Raw genomic sequence first — 12627 nt, 5'->3', positions numbered from 1 at the left:
GGTGGCCAATGGGGATCTCCCCACTATTGGTCTAACTGTATTATGCCTCTACTCGTCTTAATAAAAAAATGGTACTGCATGACTTTATATGAAATGAGAGGGCAAGGTTGCTCCTACAAAACCAGAGGGCTCATATTATCCCGTGTATGTGTTCGTAATCTAGCCAACTTTCTTAGCATTCTGGGACATGCGGTGTCTGTTATGAGAAAAGGTCCATATTGCAAAGCAAAATAACAGGACGTAGTGGACTACTCACAACAAATTAACAGCTCTGACCCACTGCCTGGATAACTTGCCATTCCCACTGAGGTGTGTTTGCATATGATGCCTTTTTTTCTCTTTCTCTTGTTGAAGCCGTGTTGGAACCGCGCGGGGCCTTTGGACAGCGTCACAATTCAATGTGAACTGTAGTCCGGCCAAGCCCGCCCCCTCTACTTCCCTAAAACTCATCTGTGACTAAGCACACCGCTGCTGCTCCGAATGTTGAAAGCGGCGCGGTGTTTACACAAAGCCCTTCCGGAACCACGTGACCGAGTCTTGGGGTGTGTTTGAAATGGAAGGAGAAAGAAAAAAACGTACGGGGCTGGCCCAGCCCGGCTGCTGAGTGGCTCTGCAGGAGCCGGGGCCACCGCTGGCAGAAAAAAGAGCTGCGCCAGGAGCAGGGGACGGCGCCTCAGCGGCGGCAAGGGCTGCGAGTGACCTCTGAGGAAGAAGCCGCTACTTCACCCTCGGCCACCGGGCGCGGATGGCACCATTGGGGGGAACGGACACGCCGGAGATTTGCTTTCCCCTCAAGTGAGAAGGGTACATTGCGGCCAGCGTGACAAGCCGGGTCCTGGGGCGGTGGAGCGCGACTGAGTGCCTGAGGCGCGCCGCGCTAGACTCCAGCGAGCGCCGCCTTAGGAAGGACCGCTTCCCTGCTTGATGACCTCTGCTTTCTCCGAGTCCGTGGAACCCGCACCTACCACCCGGTGACCCGAACCCCAGCCGCGTGTGGTAAGTTTCTCTCAGCAGCCGGAGTGGAAGTGGCAGTCGGGGGAGGTAGAAAGCGAGGCGCTGCGGGCTGGGCTCTTCTGTGCTCGGGGTGACAGCTGCGCTGACTGAGGTGCGGCGGGGTATGGCGCCGCTGTCGCAGGTGAGAGCCGCCCGCCGGGGCCCGGCCAGGGCCTCGCACCAAGGGAGGATTGCTTGGGGCAAGGTTGTGAAGAGGACGGGCCGAGGACATTGTTTAGAAATTGTTCATAGAATGCTGTAGGGTTTATTTGGGACGATTTTCTCAGTGTGTGTGTGTAGGGGGGGGGGGGTGTACATTGCTTTCTTTAACCCTACGCTGGTCATTCTATGTGTGTTTATATCCTACATTTTCGAACCAGGAACAAAAAATCAAGGACTAGAGGAGGTAGTCGCTCGTTAGGCAGCGTGAGATATTTGATCACATGTAGTGGTGTCACCCATGTAAACGTCCCTTTTTTGTGTACAACTTTTACCACATGAGTTTAACTTTTGTTAGCGCACCCCTAGTTTTGCATTAATTGAAACGTGGAAATGGTGCCCCCCCACAAATGTTTTTCTGGTCTATGATCTTGGGAAGGAGGGGGAGGTTTGCTTGAATATGTACCTGATAAACTACTAGACCACCCGGGGTGTGGTCACTGCTTTCGGTGTTGGATTCTATGTTTTTCAACTGATCAAGCGATTTTTAGCTGCTTTCTTGAGGAACATCATTGACACGTGGATTTGAACGGATTCTAAAGTTTTAGCTCTGTGCGCCTATTTTAATACTCGGTTGAGTTTTCATATGTTGGTGTCTAGTTTTGCGGGATGGAGCTGAAATCGTCTGGCTTCATTTATACAGCATGGGTGTCGGCATTGAAGCACTTGCTGCGGCGGGACGCTCGCCCTCGGACAAATGCTCCTTTACCCTCTTTGCATCATGCCTTCAGGTCATAATTTGAATACCTCATATGTGGGTAAACCTTAACACCTTGTACAAAGCGTTCTGAAACGGAATTTTCGTTATGCAGCGCTATAAAACGTGTAGCGCTCTTCGGTGCACTCGCAGTAGCCTGGTGGCAGAAGTTGCCTCTGCTGTAGTTTACTACTATGCAGCGGAGGTTGGCACGCATGCCGCCCTCTATAGCTTGTGGGGCTCCCCATGAATCGGTTATCCGGCTGAGAGTCGATGAAACTGAGACTTTTCTAGCCAGCTCATTCTCCCATTGGCAGATGTGAGGGGGGGGGGGTGGCGGAGTGTGTCGTGCATTGAAAGCGCAATGGTTGACAGGGGGCGCTTTTGTTACAGGTTTGATACCTCCAGGAATGGTGCGTTCCACATTTTCCGACCGTGTGCGCTGGCAAACAGGTCTCCTTTGCACGACTTGGCATGTGGCGGTGCAGAGCGAAGCTCCGTGTCTCGGTGCTATCCAGGGGCGCTTTTTCCATAGTTGCTTTCTGCATGAAACGCATAACTAGCGTGTGTTGTGCGAAGAAGCCTACAGTGCTGCACGTCCGGGGGTCGCCTTCAGTTGAAGGAACTGTGTGGCTGCACCTATTTCGAAAATGACTTGGCCGACGAAGAACGATTATTCAGAGAGACGCCAGAGGCGAAGACTTATTGTAAACCTTCCAGACCTAATATTGGTTTTTAATGTGTTCCCAATTGCAGAGGCACGCTGTTTGCTGAAGTGATGCTAATGCAATGTAAAATAATATCTCCAAACACCAATCTTGATTGTTTTTCTACCAGCACACTGTTTCAACCTCTTAACCTATGGTACAAAAATAAATCTTAGTTGATTTAACTTTTTTGTTTTCAGTGGTTTTTGGGTCTACAACTTGTACATCATTGGTGCTTAATAGTAAAATGCAGGAGTGGTCGAACAATAACTAAGTGCAGGTGATGTTCCCATGTTCATAACCCAAGATGGATCTTAACATCTGGAGATGGCGCTTTACAAGTCTGAGAACATCTAATCCCGTTTTTAGACTGCCATCACATTGCACTATGCTACTCGCGTTTCTGCTTTTATAGTGGGTGGGGGAAATAAAACTATATACAGAATGGGAGCTAAAAAAATGTACTTAGAAAACCAGGGATTTGTGGATGCTTGTTTGTTGGTAATATCTGTGTAACCATGCAATACTTAATGGAGTAGTCCTTTAATTCACCTTCCTTCAGATTATTGGGATATTTAGGACTGACTGAAAGTAGGGCCATAGAGCATTTTCATGTCCTGTTTAAAAAAGGATGAATTGGAAAGCCTACACACTTCTGCCTCCCAACCCCCCCCCCCATTATTTATTTTCATTGGGTATTCGTGCCAGAGAGCATTTTCATGTCCTGTTTAAAAAAGGATGATTTGGAAAGCCTACACACTTCTGCCTCCCAACCACCCCCCCCCATTATTTATTTTCATTGGGTATTTATAATACACCTACACAGCAAATGGTGTTTTAAGGCGCAACATGACAGAGGGGGCGGGGAGGAGGGGGACAGATAAAGAATAATAATGGTCACGCTGCCTTGTCATTTGGATTGCGCAAATACAGTAACTAAAAGTGTAGGGGAGTGGGGAGGTGTGGTTAGAGTGGAATGCGCTAATGCTAAAGAGGAAGGAGTGCGGTTGGAATGGAGAGTGCGCAAGTGGCGGGGGGGCCTGGGCTAGCCTAGTGCTAAGGGGAGGCCAGATGGACACATGCCAGGGGAATTGAGGTCCACATGACAAATGCGAGGACGGGGCTGGATGGGCTCAATAGGGGTTGCAGGACCAGCCAGGCTAGTACAAGGGAAGGGAGCCCAAAAGGGAAAGTGCAGGTTAGGGGAAGGGGGGGGGGGTGTCAGGCGAAACTGAACGGCTGGGGTAAAGTGGGCGAGGATGGCCTGGTGGTGCCCTGTATGAATCGGAAGGAACAAGGCAGCCAGTCAAAATGCGGCAGGTGTGGACAATTCGCAGGAAAGTGGGGAGATGGAAGAAAGAAGAAAAGTAGAGTAGCTTCTTGAAGGAGACCCGGCTCAAGCCTGAGGCGGGGCAGGTATGTCATTCCAGACAGGCTTCTGTAGAAGATAGCTCTTTCCCCCCCCACCATCCACCCCCCCCCCCCTACCTCCTCTGTTTGGAAAAGCATCTGATCTGCAGAGAGATGGCGCTAGAAGACCACAAGGCCTCTATCAGGGAGGTATTTAGGGAGGGAGAGTTGGATTTAGAGAGGGGGGTCCCGGGCCCCAGAAAGCATTGTGATATAAACTAAGCCTCCTTCACCAATCGGGAACACCAGAAGGTAAGTTTACATGTAGGTTTATTTCTCTTAGTTGTAAGGTAGAGAAAGCACTGGGACATCCATCCAGCCCAGCACATTAGGTCCAACTGACAACAGTAGAACCCTGCACTCCAAACATCCATCAACACTCGACCTAGAGACCCCAGTGACCTCACGTCACCAACACTCCACCTAGAATGTCAGTGACATCACCACCATCACAACACTCATAGCCATAATCAAGCCCAGCACAGATTATGACATATCTCCCTCTCTTCAACTAACCTAACACTAGACCCATAGTAGAAACCCATCACAAGTGCAATATTACCAGAAAAGTTACAGCTCAGAAACCGTTCTCTACTCCCCCTGAGCCAAACCAGTACACCCCAACATTTAACCAAGATCTTAAATGGAAAACAAACTAACTCAAACCACAGGCTCTCCCCAGAACCTGAACCCACTCGGCTACAAACCTGCTGAATGAACCACAACAATGGAAGAACCAACGATAAGTCCTTCACTGTGGAGACGACTTGCATCGCAACCAAAACTAACCCACTCTCCATATAATCCCCACACAGACATGTGGCCACCATGTCTATGTCCAACAGAAATATACAAACTCCAGCCGAACTTTGATCCTACTTTGAAACTCCATACAACGCCACTGTCCCGATAACTTGCACCTCACTGTCTGCTGACGTACATTAACAGCACCACACTATTCCTTGTCAACCTTAAACAGCACCTCACTGTCTGCTGACATCCATTAACGGCACCACACTGTCTGTTAAAATTTCACCTGTGAGCACACTCACACATACAAGACAAACAAAACACCACAGGACAACATGTAAGCCCCATAAAAACCATATTAGATAAAGTCCTTGGCGCCAGTCCCTGCGCCAATCCTAGCATGTCCATACAGTGCAAAGTGAACGAAAGTGACATGGCGCTAAAGTCCCTGTGCCATCCCCACACCCACATGTCCACTACAACCAACCTGCAAGAAAAACATTGTGTAAAAACAAACATTACAACTTTGCCCATGAACCCCAACCCACGAGTCCATCCAGCAAACCCAAAGGAAAATGTCCTAAACGGGCCACCACATAAACACAACAGCAGTATAACAATTGACAGGCCCTAAACCGCTAACATTAACCCAGGACCCATACCAGGACCCACACCATAACTGTACTAACACGGAGGCCACAACATAAACTCAATAATCATTACTGGCCTCCCCCGACACCTACCGTATCAGGACTTACATACTTGGTGGACTTGATGGATCCTTCATAGCATACGAGCCGCACAGGTCTGGATCCAGCTCCCTCCATCAACCTGCCGCACCTCGGCACTTGTCACCACACCTTCGCCAATGCCCCAACCTCCTGGTGCATATGTAACTGATGACCACCATTATCGTCACCCCTCTGCAGTTTACATGCGAGGAGGAAAACCTTCCGTTCCTAGCAATGTGCACTCCACTCCTGCGTGGCGCACCATCACAGCCGCGTCTGTTGTCACTTGCTTTGGGTCCAGCCACCGTAACAAATCCGCCATGTAGTTCCAAAACCGCACCGACAGCACGCACAGACCATTTCCATTGTAATACGCACAGTTGCACGTAACCTGGACTGCCGATGCGTTCCAACGAAATGTTGCATTTCAAAAAAACGTTGCTTCAACGTTGCGCTCTAGTGTGAACGCCGGCCCTCCTCCATCCGACGTCATCACAAGCTCCATCAGCACCGAGTGAACAGCCATATAATCACCTCCTTCGGCTGCGAGAATCTCACTTTCTCCAGCCTGTTGCCGCATTATTCCGCCATCGCCACCCATCGACCTTCTACTAAAACGCACAGCACTCTGGCATGAATGTAACGCACTCCTTCCACAGAATGTAGCGCACTCCTTCCACAGTGATAACGGAGTCGCAAAATCAGCTTCACAGACACTACCGATTACCCCCAGCTGCACCAGCCCAATGAACTGACTGGTTGCTCACCCGGTAATGTCCTGACAGCCAACACTCTACACAGGGCTTTCCCTCTGGACAGCCCCTTGGGGTGACAATCCCTGCCGTCCTGCCCCTCTGCCACCGACCGGCTAGTAGGATACACATGGCTACAACCTCTGGCTGCCTGGCAACTGGACTTTTAGGGTCACCGACCTAGACCCTGACCTGGACCTTCACTGCACCGCCCGGCATGCAGACTCTGACAGCCAGATGGATGTCTCCTTGGAAGGCAGCGCTTCTCACCTGCTGCCCCTTCCCAGCAGCACAAGAACCATCCTCGTTGCCAGTGTGGTAAACTAAGCCTCCTTCACATAACAGGAACACCAGAAGGTAAGTAGTTTACATGTACGTTTTTCTCTTAGTTGTAAGGTAGAGAAAGCACTGGGACATCCATCCAGCCCAGCACATTAGGTCCAACTGACACCAGTAGAACCCTGCACTCCAAACTTCCATCAACGCACCACCTAGAGACCCCAGTGACATCACCACACCAACACTCCACCTAGAATGTCAGTGACATCACCACCATCACAACACTCATAGCTATAATCAAACCCAGCACAGATTTTGACACATTGTGAATGATGCAGAGGGTCTTGAAATTGATCCTCGCAGCAACCGGGAGCCAGTGGAGAGATTTTAGGGCTGGAGAGGTGCAGTCCCTGGGTTTGAGGCCAAGGATAAGTCTTGCAGTCCTATTCTGGATTAGTTGTAGGAGGTGAAGGGAGGATTTAGGCAGATTCTCCATTATGATTGACTCAGATAGATGAATAGGGGCTTTTTAGTTTTCTCTTGTGGCACTAAAGGCCCACCTATAATCGGAAACAATTGCCTTACATAGGAGGGAGATGGGATATGCAGAGGGACACAAAGGTTGAAGGAGTTTTGGCCGTTTACGCACCTATTGACTGCTCAGCCATTCTCCCCATGGCTGTTCCATCCACTTCCTGCCCTCCCAAAACTAATTCTTCTTGAATCTTTATGTGCTTTTTTAAGCCTTACCATCAAACGTTGTAGCAAAGTGAATGCCAGTGTTATTTCAAAGCAGTCTTCTGAGAGTTAATGGCTCAACTGGAGCTGTAATGGTCTACTGGTGTAATAAACATGTCTTTACCAAGGCTGCCTTCAACCACTTGATTTGTAACCAGTAAGCATACCCTTCACTGAAGTCCTGTTCAAAACGAGCATTGACAAAGCCAGTAGTTTTGGCTTGTGTTTATGTATTCAAAGCATTTGCCACACACTTCTATTAAATGTCCTGGTATTCACAACATTTTGCATTTGCTACCATAACCGGGCAGTTAGTACCATTACGTCACTGCCTGGCAAATGCATATCCTATGCCTACACAAAAGCCAAAACTGTTGGCATTGCCAATGCTTGTTTTGACATGCAGGAGACATACATTTTCATTTTTTTACTAGCGTGGTTGATAAGTGGTTTTTCATTTTGCCCCAGGTTTTGCGCAACCAAAACGGTACTGTAAACTCACATCCCCATATTTTGACTAACTTCCCTGTGGTCTGTTTTGTTCTCTTCTTCCCTTGCAGTCTTTGTTCTGTGAGCGTTTCACTTTCTCTAGAAATGTAACTTGAGATCTCTCTAGTCTAGGCATTTGTAGACCGCCATCATAAACTGCCATGTTTACTCTTCAAACTGTGCTAAACCTAGTTATCTCTCGAATCCTAAAGTTAAGGTGCGTGCCAGGAGACTCGTGTCAGTCACAGTTCAGTCGTTTGTACATTTGATGTCGCTTTGGAGTTTCTTTTCGAAAAGGTTTAACGCCACCTATTCTGCTAGTTGTGGGATTTCCTAAATGGAAATATTTGCACTAAATTCAGAGAGATCAATGCTTTATGACCATGTGTGTGTCCGTGTTGCACCTTGGCTTCAGGTGGTGCACGTTCCTGGCCAGCAAAGTGGCTTCGGTGGATACCGCCCTTTCCTTTATCTTGGACCTTGCATTCATTTGCACTCTTGCCATACATACCTGCATGCTATCTGGGCATACCTCAGTGCTGATTCTTCTTTGTTCACTCATTTCACTCATACACAATTTCACAGGTCTGTTGCATCTCTTTCCTCTTGGCAAGTCTTTCTTGCTGAAATGGGACCTCAATGTGGTGCTCAAGGCGCTCTGCCATAATCCGTTCAAGCTTTATGCGACGGTAGGCTTCAAATTGCACACCTGGAAGGTTGCCTTCCTGGTAGCCATCACTCCAGAAAGGATTGGCAAGCTGCAGGCCCTCTGCATTGAAGAACCCTTTGTCCTTCCATAGGGAGAATCTGGTGCTGCACACACAACCATCTTTCCTACCTAAAATAATGTAGGAGTTTCATATTCAACATCTATCACCTGGCTGTGTATTTCCCGGACCCCACGTCAGACGCATAACGTGTCCTACACCACCTTGACGTCCGGAGAGCTCAAGTTCTATAGAGATGGGACAAAAGACTTAAAGTCTTCAACTTTTTGTGACATTCTGAAATACCAAAAAAGGAGCACAAGCCTCTGTGGCCAGTTTCCCACTAAATCGTTTCCTGCAGAGGTGTTGGGGAAAACTTGGAAGTTGCTATAGTTTGAGCCAAGACAAAACCAGGAGGACACATTAGGTGGTGTAGCTCTTTTCCCTAACTCTTTTGAACGCTCTTTAGAGAGATTTTTCACAAATGCACCTCATAGTGATGTCGATCCTGCTATAAAGTAAAGTAGATTTGTGCAAGTAGTGCATTTCTTCTTCCCACCTCCACCTTGAAAATGACTGCACCGTGCCCAGGAGTGCTTTAGGGCCCCACTGCGCCAGAGCTGGGTAGTACCATGGTGGATAGGAACTGATTCCTTGATTGCACCTGAAAACGTCTTGTTTATTGCCAGATGGAAAACTGCCTGCTTCTGTACTTAATCAATGGCTTCTTTTGTACTCTTCCTTCCATATGGCTCTTATTTGTGTCCAGTATAAAGTGTAGTATGGTAAAGAAAGGCTACATTTGCTCCCAACAGTGCAGGAAAAACAAGCTCACAGGGCAGATGCACTACATTAAACTTGCACCTTAGCCTCTTGTTGCAGAGGTAAATGGTTCTCACTGGCTTTACTGTCCTTGGAAGGCATTCAACAGTGCTATTAAGCTTTTGGGCAACGCTGTCGGGCACCAAACGAGGCCGGGTAACCTGTTCCCCATGGCAGCCAGCCTGGGGCAGAGGGGCGAGCAGCAGCTCAACAAGTGGGGCGGCGCTCCCCCTCTCCCCCACCACTTCCACAAGGCGACATGCAGTCGCCGGCCGGGATGACAAGAAGGAAGTGCGAGGTGTGACTTACCCTTCCTTCCAAAATAGGTGCTGGGAGGCAGGGCCACAAAAAAGAGAAGCACCCCTGGGTGCTGAGTCGGCACCTGGGGGCTTGCACCACAGCCCCCACACATGACACAACAAGGACCCAGGGCCAGCCCCTGGGTCCAAAGGAGCTGCTTTTGCAGCAGAAAACCAAAATCGGCTTGTGGTCCCTGCACAGGGACCCAAGCGATCCAGTTTGTGTCCCTGCCCTGGGACCGAAACAAGAGTACTTTGCGTACACAGTCTCTTCTATTTGAAAACATTGATCTGTTTTCCATCTTAACATTTTAGCTTTGCCCGGGCTACAATGTTTACAGATATCAGGTCGGGAGCGGCAGCCAATGCCTATGAGCATTGCGTGCTCTGAAAACCAGTTGGACAAAGAACTGCAAGCACTGGTGCCATGCCGGGACCAGATTTCCAACGTTTAGCTCTATGAACTTTTTACCTTGCCCCGTTGGTGTAAATGAGCATTATGGTGCGGGTTAGTTTTCCTCCTGCTTGCTCTACTCTGAGAACCTGTTTTCGGTACCAAGTTGAGGCAGGAAAAAAATAGTGATATTTAGCCGGGCGTGCCAGAAGGAGCATTCTGAGTGAGGCTACGGTTACAACTTTATCGCAACTAAAAACGCAGAGGAGAATTCATCAAGCCGTCGGGTTCAGTCAAAACAGTCCGCTGCAGCAGATCGGAGCGGCAGAAGATGGCCCCAGCGAGGGTTGACGATGACGCACAGAATTGGCTCTTCAACAATGGTCACAAGGTAGACTTTGCAAAATGCTGAAAGTGCAAAATGTGTGATTATGTCTCCAAAAAACCTTGTCAGCTCTAATGGGCTGACGTGGAAACAGACAAGAAAACGTGTATCACTAGATTTCTGGTTTATGCTGTTACATGCAGCTGTGGTCTACACTATATGGCTCCACGATGGGACCGTTGAAATTGCGCATCCTTCAACACTATAGAGAAATTAAGAATAAAGATCTTGCCTACTATTTGTCGATGCATTTTGCAGAAAAACACAACAGCAATGTCAAGGACATGTCATTCTTGGGTCTAGTTCATGTTCCCCAACATAAAAGGATGGGCAACAGAGAGCTAAAATTGTGGCAACTTGAAGCCAAACTAATATGCAAGTTTGAACTCACAACCTAATGTGCTCAATATAGATTCTGAATTATGTCTTCTTACATGAATGAGTTTCTTAGCCATATAACTTCATAGAGAATAAGTGGAACTGTAATTAGAAATTGTATCATCTCTGGCCTTTTGTGACTATTTGAAATGCCCTCATGACTTTATCGGAATGGACAGGCAGAACTAATGAGATCATTTCGATATAGCCTATCGCATACCATGTATTAATGGTTTCTGTCTCTCCTGATTTATGATTCATTATCTATTATTTATTTCTCCTCTCCTACTTTTCCATTCTTCCGTTACTGCAGCCTTTGACACTGTAGATCACCCCTTGCTTCCCAGCACTCTGTCCTCCCTTGGTTTCAAAGGCTCTGTCCTCTCCTGGCTCTCCTTACCTCTCCAACCGATCCTTTACTGTCTCCTGGGGTGGCCGCACCTCTGCCAACTTCCCCCTGAACTATGGCGTTCCCCAGGGATCTGTACTCGGACCTTTCCTCTTCTCTCTCTATACCTCTCTTCTTGCAACCGTCATCTCATCCTTCGGCATCTCCCACCAATTCTATGCGGATGAGACCCAACTCTTTCTCTCCTTCTCCTCCTTCACCTCCGACCTCCACCACACTCTCTTCCTGCCTCATGGCCATAACAAACTGGATGTCATCCCACTTTCTTTCCCTCAATTCTGACAAGACTGAAGTGCTTTTCTTCCCTCCTAACACACTCACCTTCCCCTCCTCCTTTCATCGACTTCCCCCCGCCCCCCCCTTCCAATCTCCCCGTCTCGACCCATGCCCGCAACCTCAGCCTTCATATTGACTCCTCTCCTTCTCCACCCACATCTCTCGTACCTGTCGTCACCACCTCTTCAACATCCGCGAAATCTGTCCCTCCCTCACCTTTCACACTTCTAAACTCCTAATCGCCTCCCTTATTTTCCCCCGTCTCTTCTACTGCTCCTCTCTTCTCATTGGCCTCCCTATCTCTCCATCTACCACTCCTCTATCCGTACTCTGTCTCCTCGGCCCTTGAGACTCTATCTCTACCTCACTCTCCTAACTAGGCTGGCTCCCTTTCCTAACACAATTGAAATTTCTATTCCTCTGCATTGTCTACAAATCTCCCCATGACCTTGCCCCCCCATCTTTCCTCCCTCCTCTCATTCTACTCTCCCTCCCGCTCTCTCCGCTCAGCTGACCTATACCTTCTCACTGTACCCCCACCCCCTTGTGCCTCCTCACGCTTCCGCTCCTTTCAACTCTTGGCCCTCCTCCACTGGAACTCTCTACCTCTCCCTATCTGCTCCAACCCCACCTACCCATCTTTCCGCTCCTCCCTGAACGCCCTTCTTCACTGCCCCCTCCCCCCCCTGACTCTCCTTCCCTACCTCTCCTTCCCTACCTCTCCTCCTGATGCACTTATATTGGATGCTGTAACCACTCGAGGGCGTTATGACCATCTGGGAACCCCACCCCTCGCCCCCTCCTTTTGAGTAAGTTGTTCTATGTACTGTACCACTGGTTTGTTTCAAGTTATACTTCTTTCTTTTGTACTGTTATACTGTAAAGCGCTTTGGAGTAAAGCGCTATATAAACTCAATAAACATATTTACTTTTCTTTAACACTAGTTCTTCCCTTAAAAGCTTCTTGTATATTCTTTCTGTTGTAGTCGCTAGAATCATTTTGTCTGAAGACTCATTTTTCGACCCTAGATAGGATGCTTTAACTCTCTTCAAAATGATGGGGTCACCTATCTAGGTTGTGGTGTCAAAAGAACCTTCACTGGAGGCATAACAATACCACAGAAATAGAGGGATAACTGGAACCTCTATATTTTAATGTACTTAATCTGTTTTGAATTTTGGAGATAATATT

General features: G+C 48.3%; 1 protein-coding gene across 2 annotated transcripts in view; it reads left to right on the top strand.

The window, feature by feature from the left end:
- Positions 1 to 475: 475 nt before the first annotated feature.
- The window catches only part of B3GNT2 (UDP-GlcNAc:betaGal beta-1,3-N-acetylglucosaminyltransferase 2), a 244381-nt gene continuing 232229 nt past the window's right edge, over positions 476 to 12627 (top strand). The window contains exon 1 of one of the 2 annotated variants that reach the window (XM_069608217.1): positions 476 to 996. The gene's annotated coding sequence lies outside the window, so the exon portion shown is untranslated. The remainder of the gene's footprint in view (positions 997 to 12627) is intronic. The other variant, XM_069608218.1, reaches the window with a different exon arrangement.

Source organism: Ambystoma mexicanum, chromosome 4q (genome assembly GCF_040938575.1).
Source record: "Ambystoma mexicanum isolate Mex_15411 chromosome 4q, UKY_AmexF1_1, whole genome shotgun sequence".
Classification (NCBI taxonomy): Eukaryota; Metazoa; Chordata; class Amphibia; order Caudata; family Ambystomatidae; genus Ambystoma; species Ambystoma mexicanum.
This window is presented reverse-complemented; position numbering and strand designations above follow the sequence as displayed.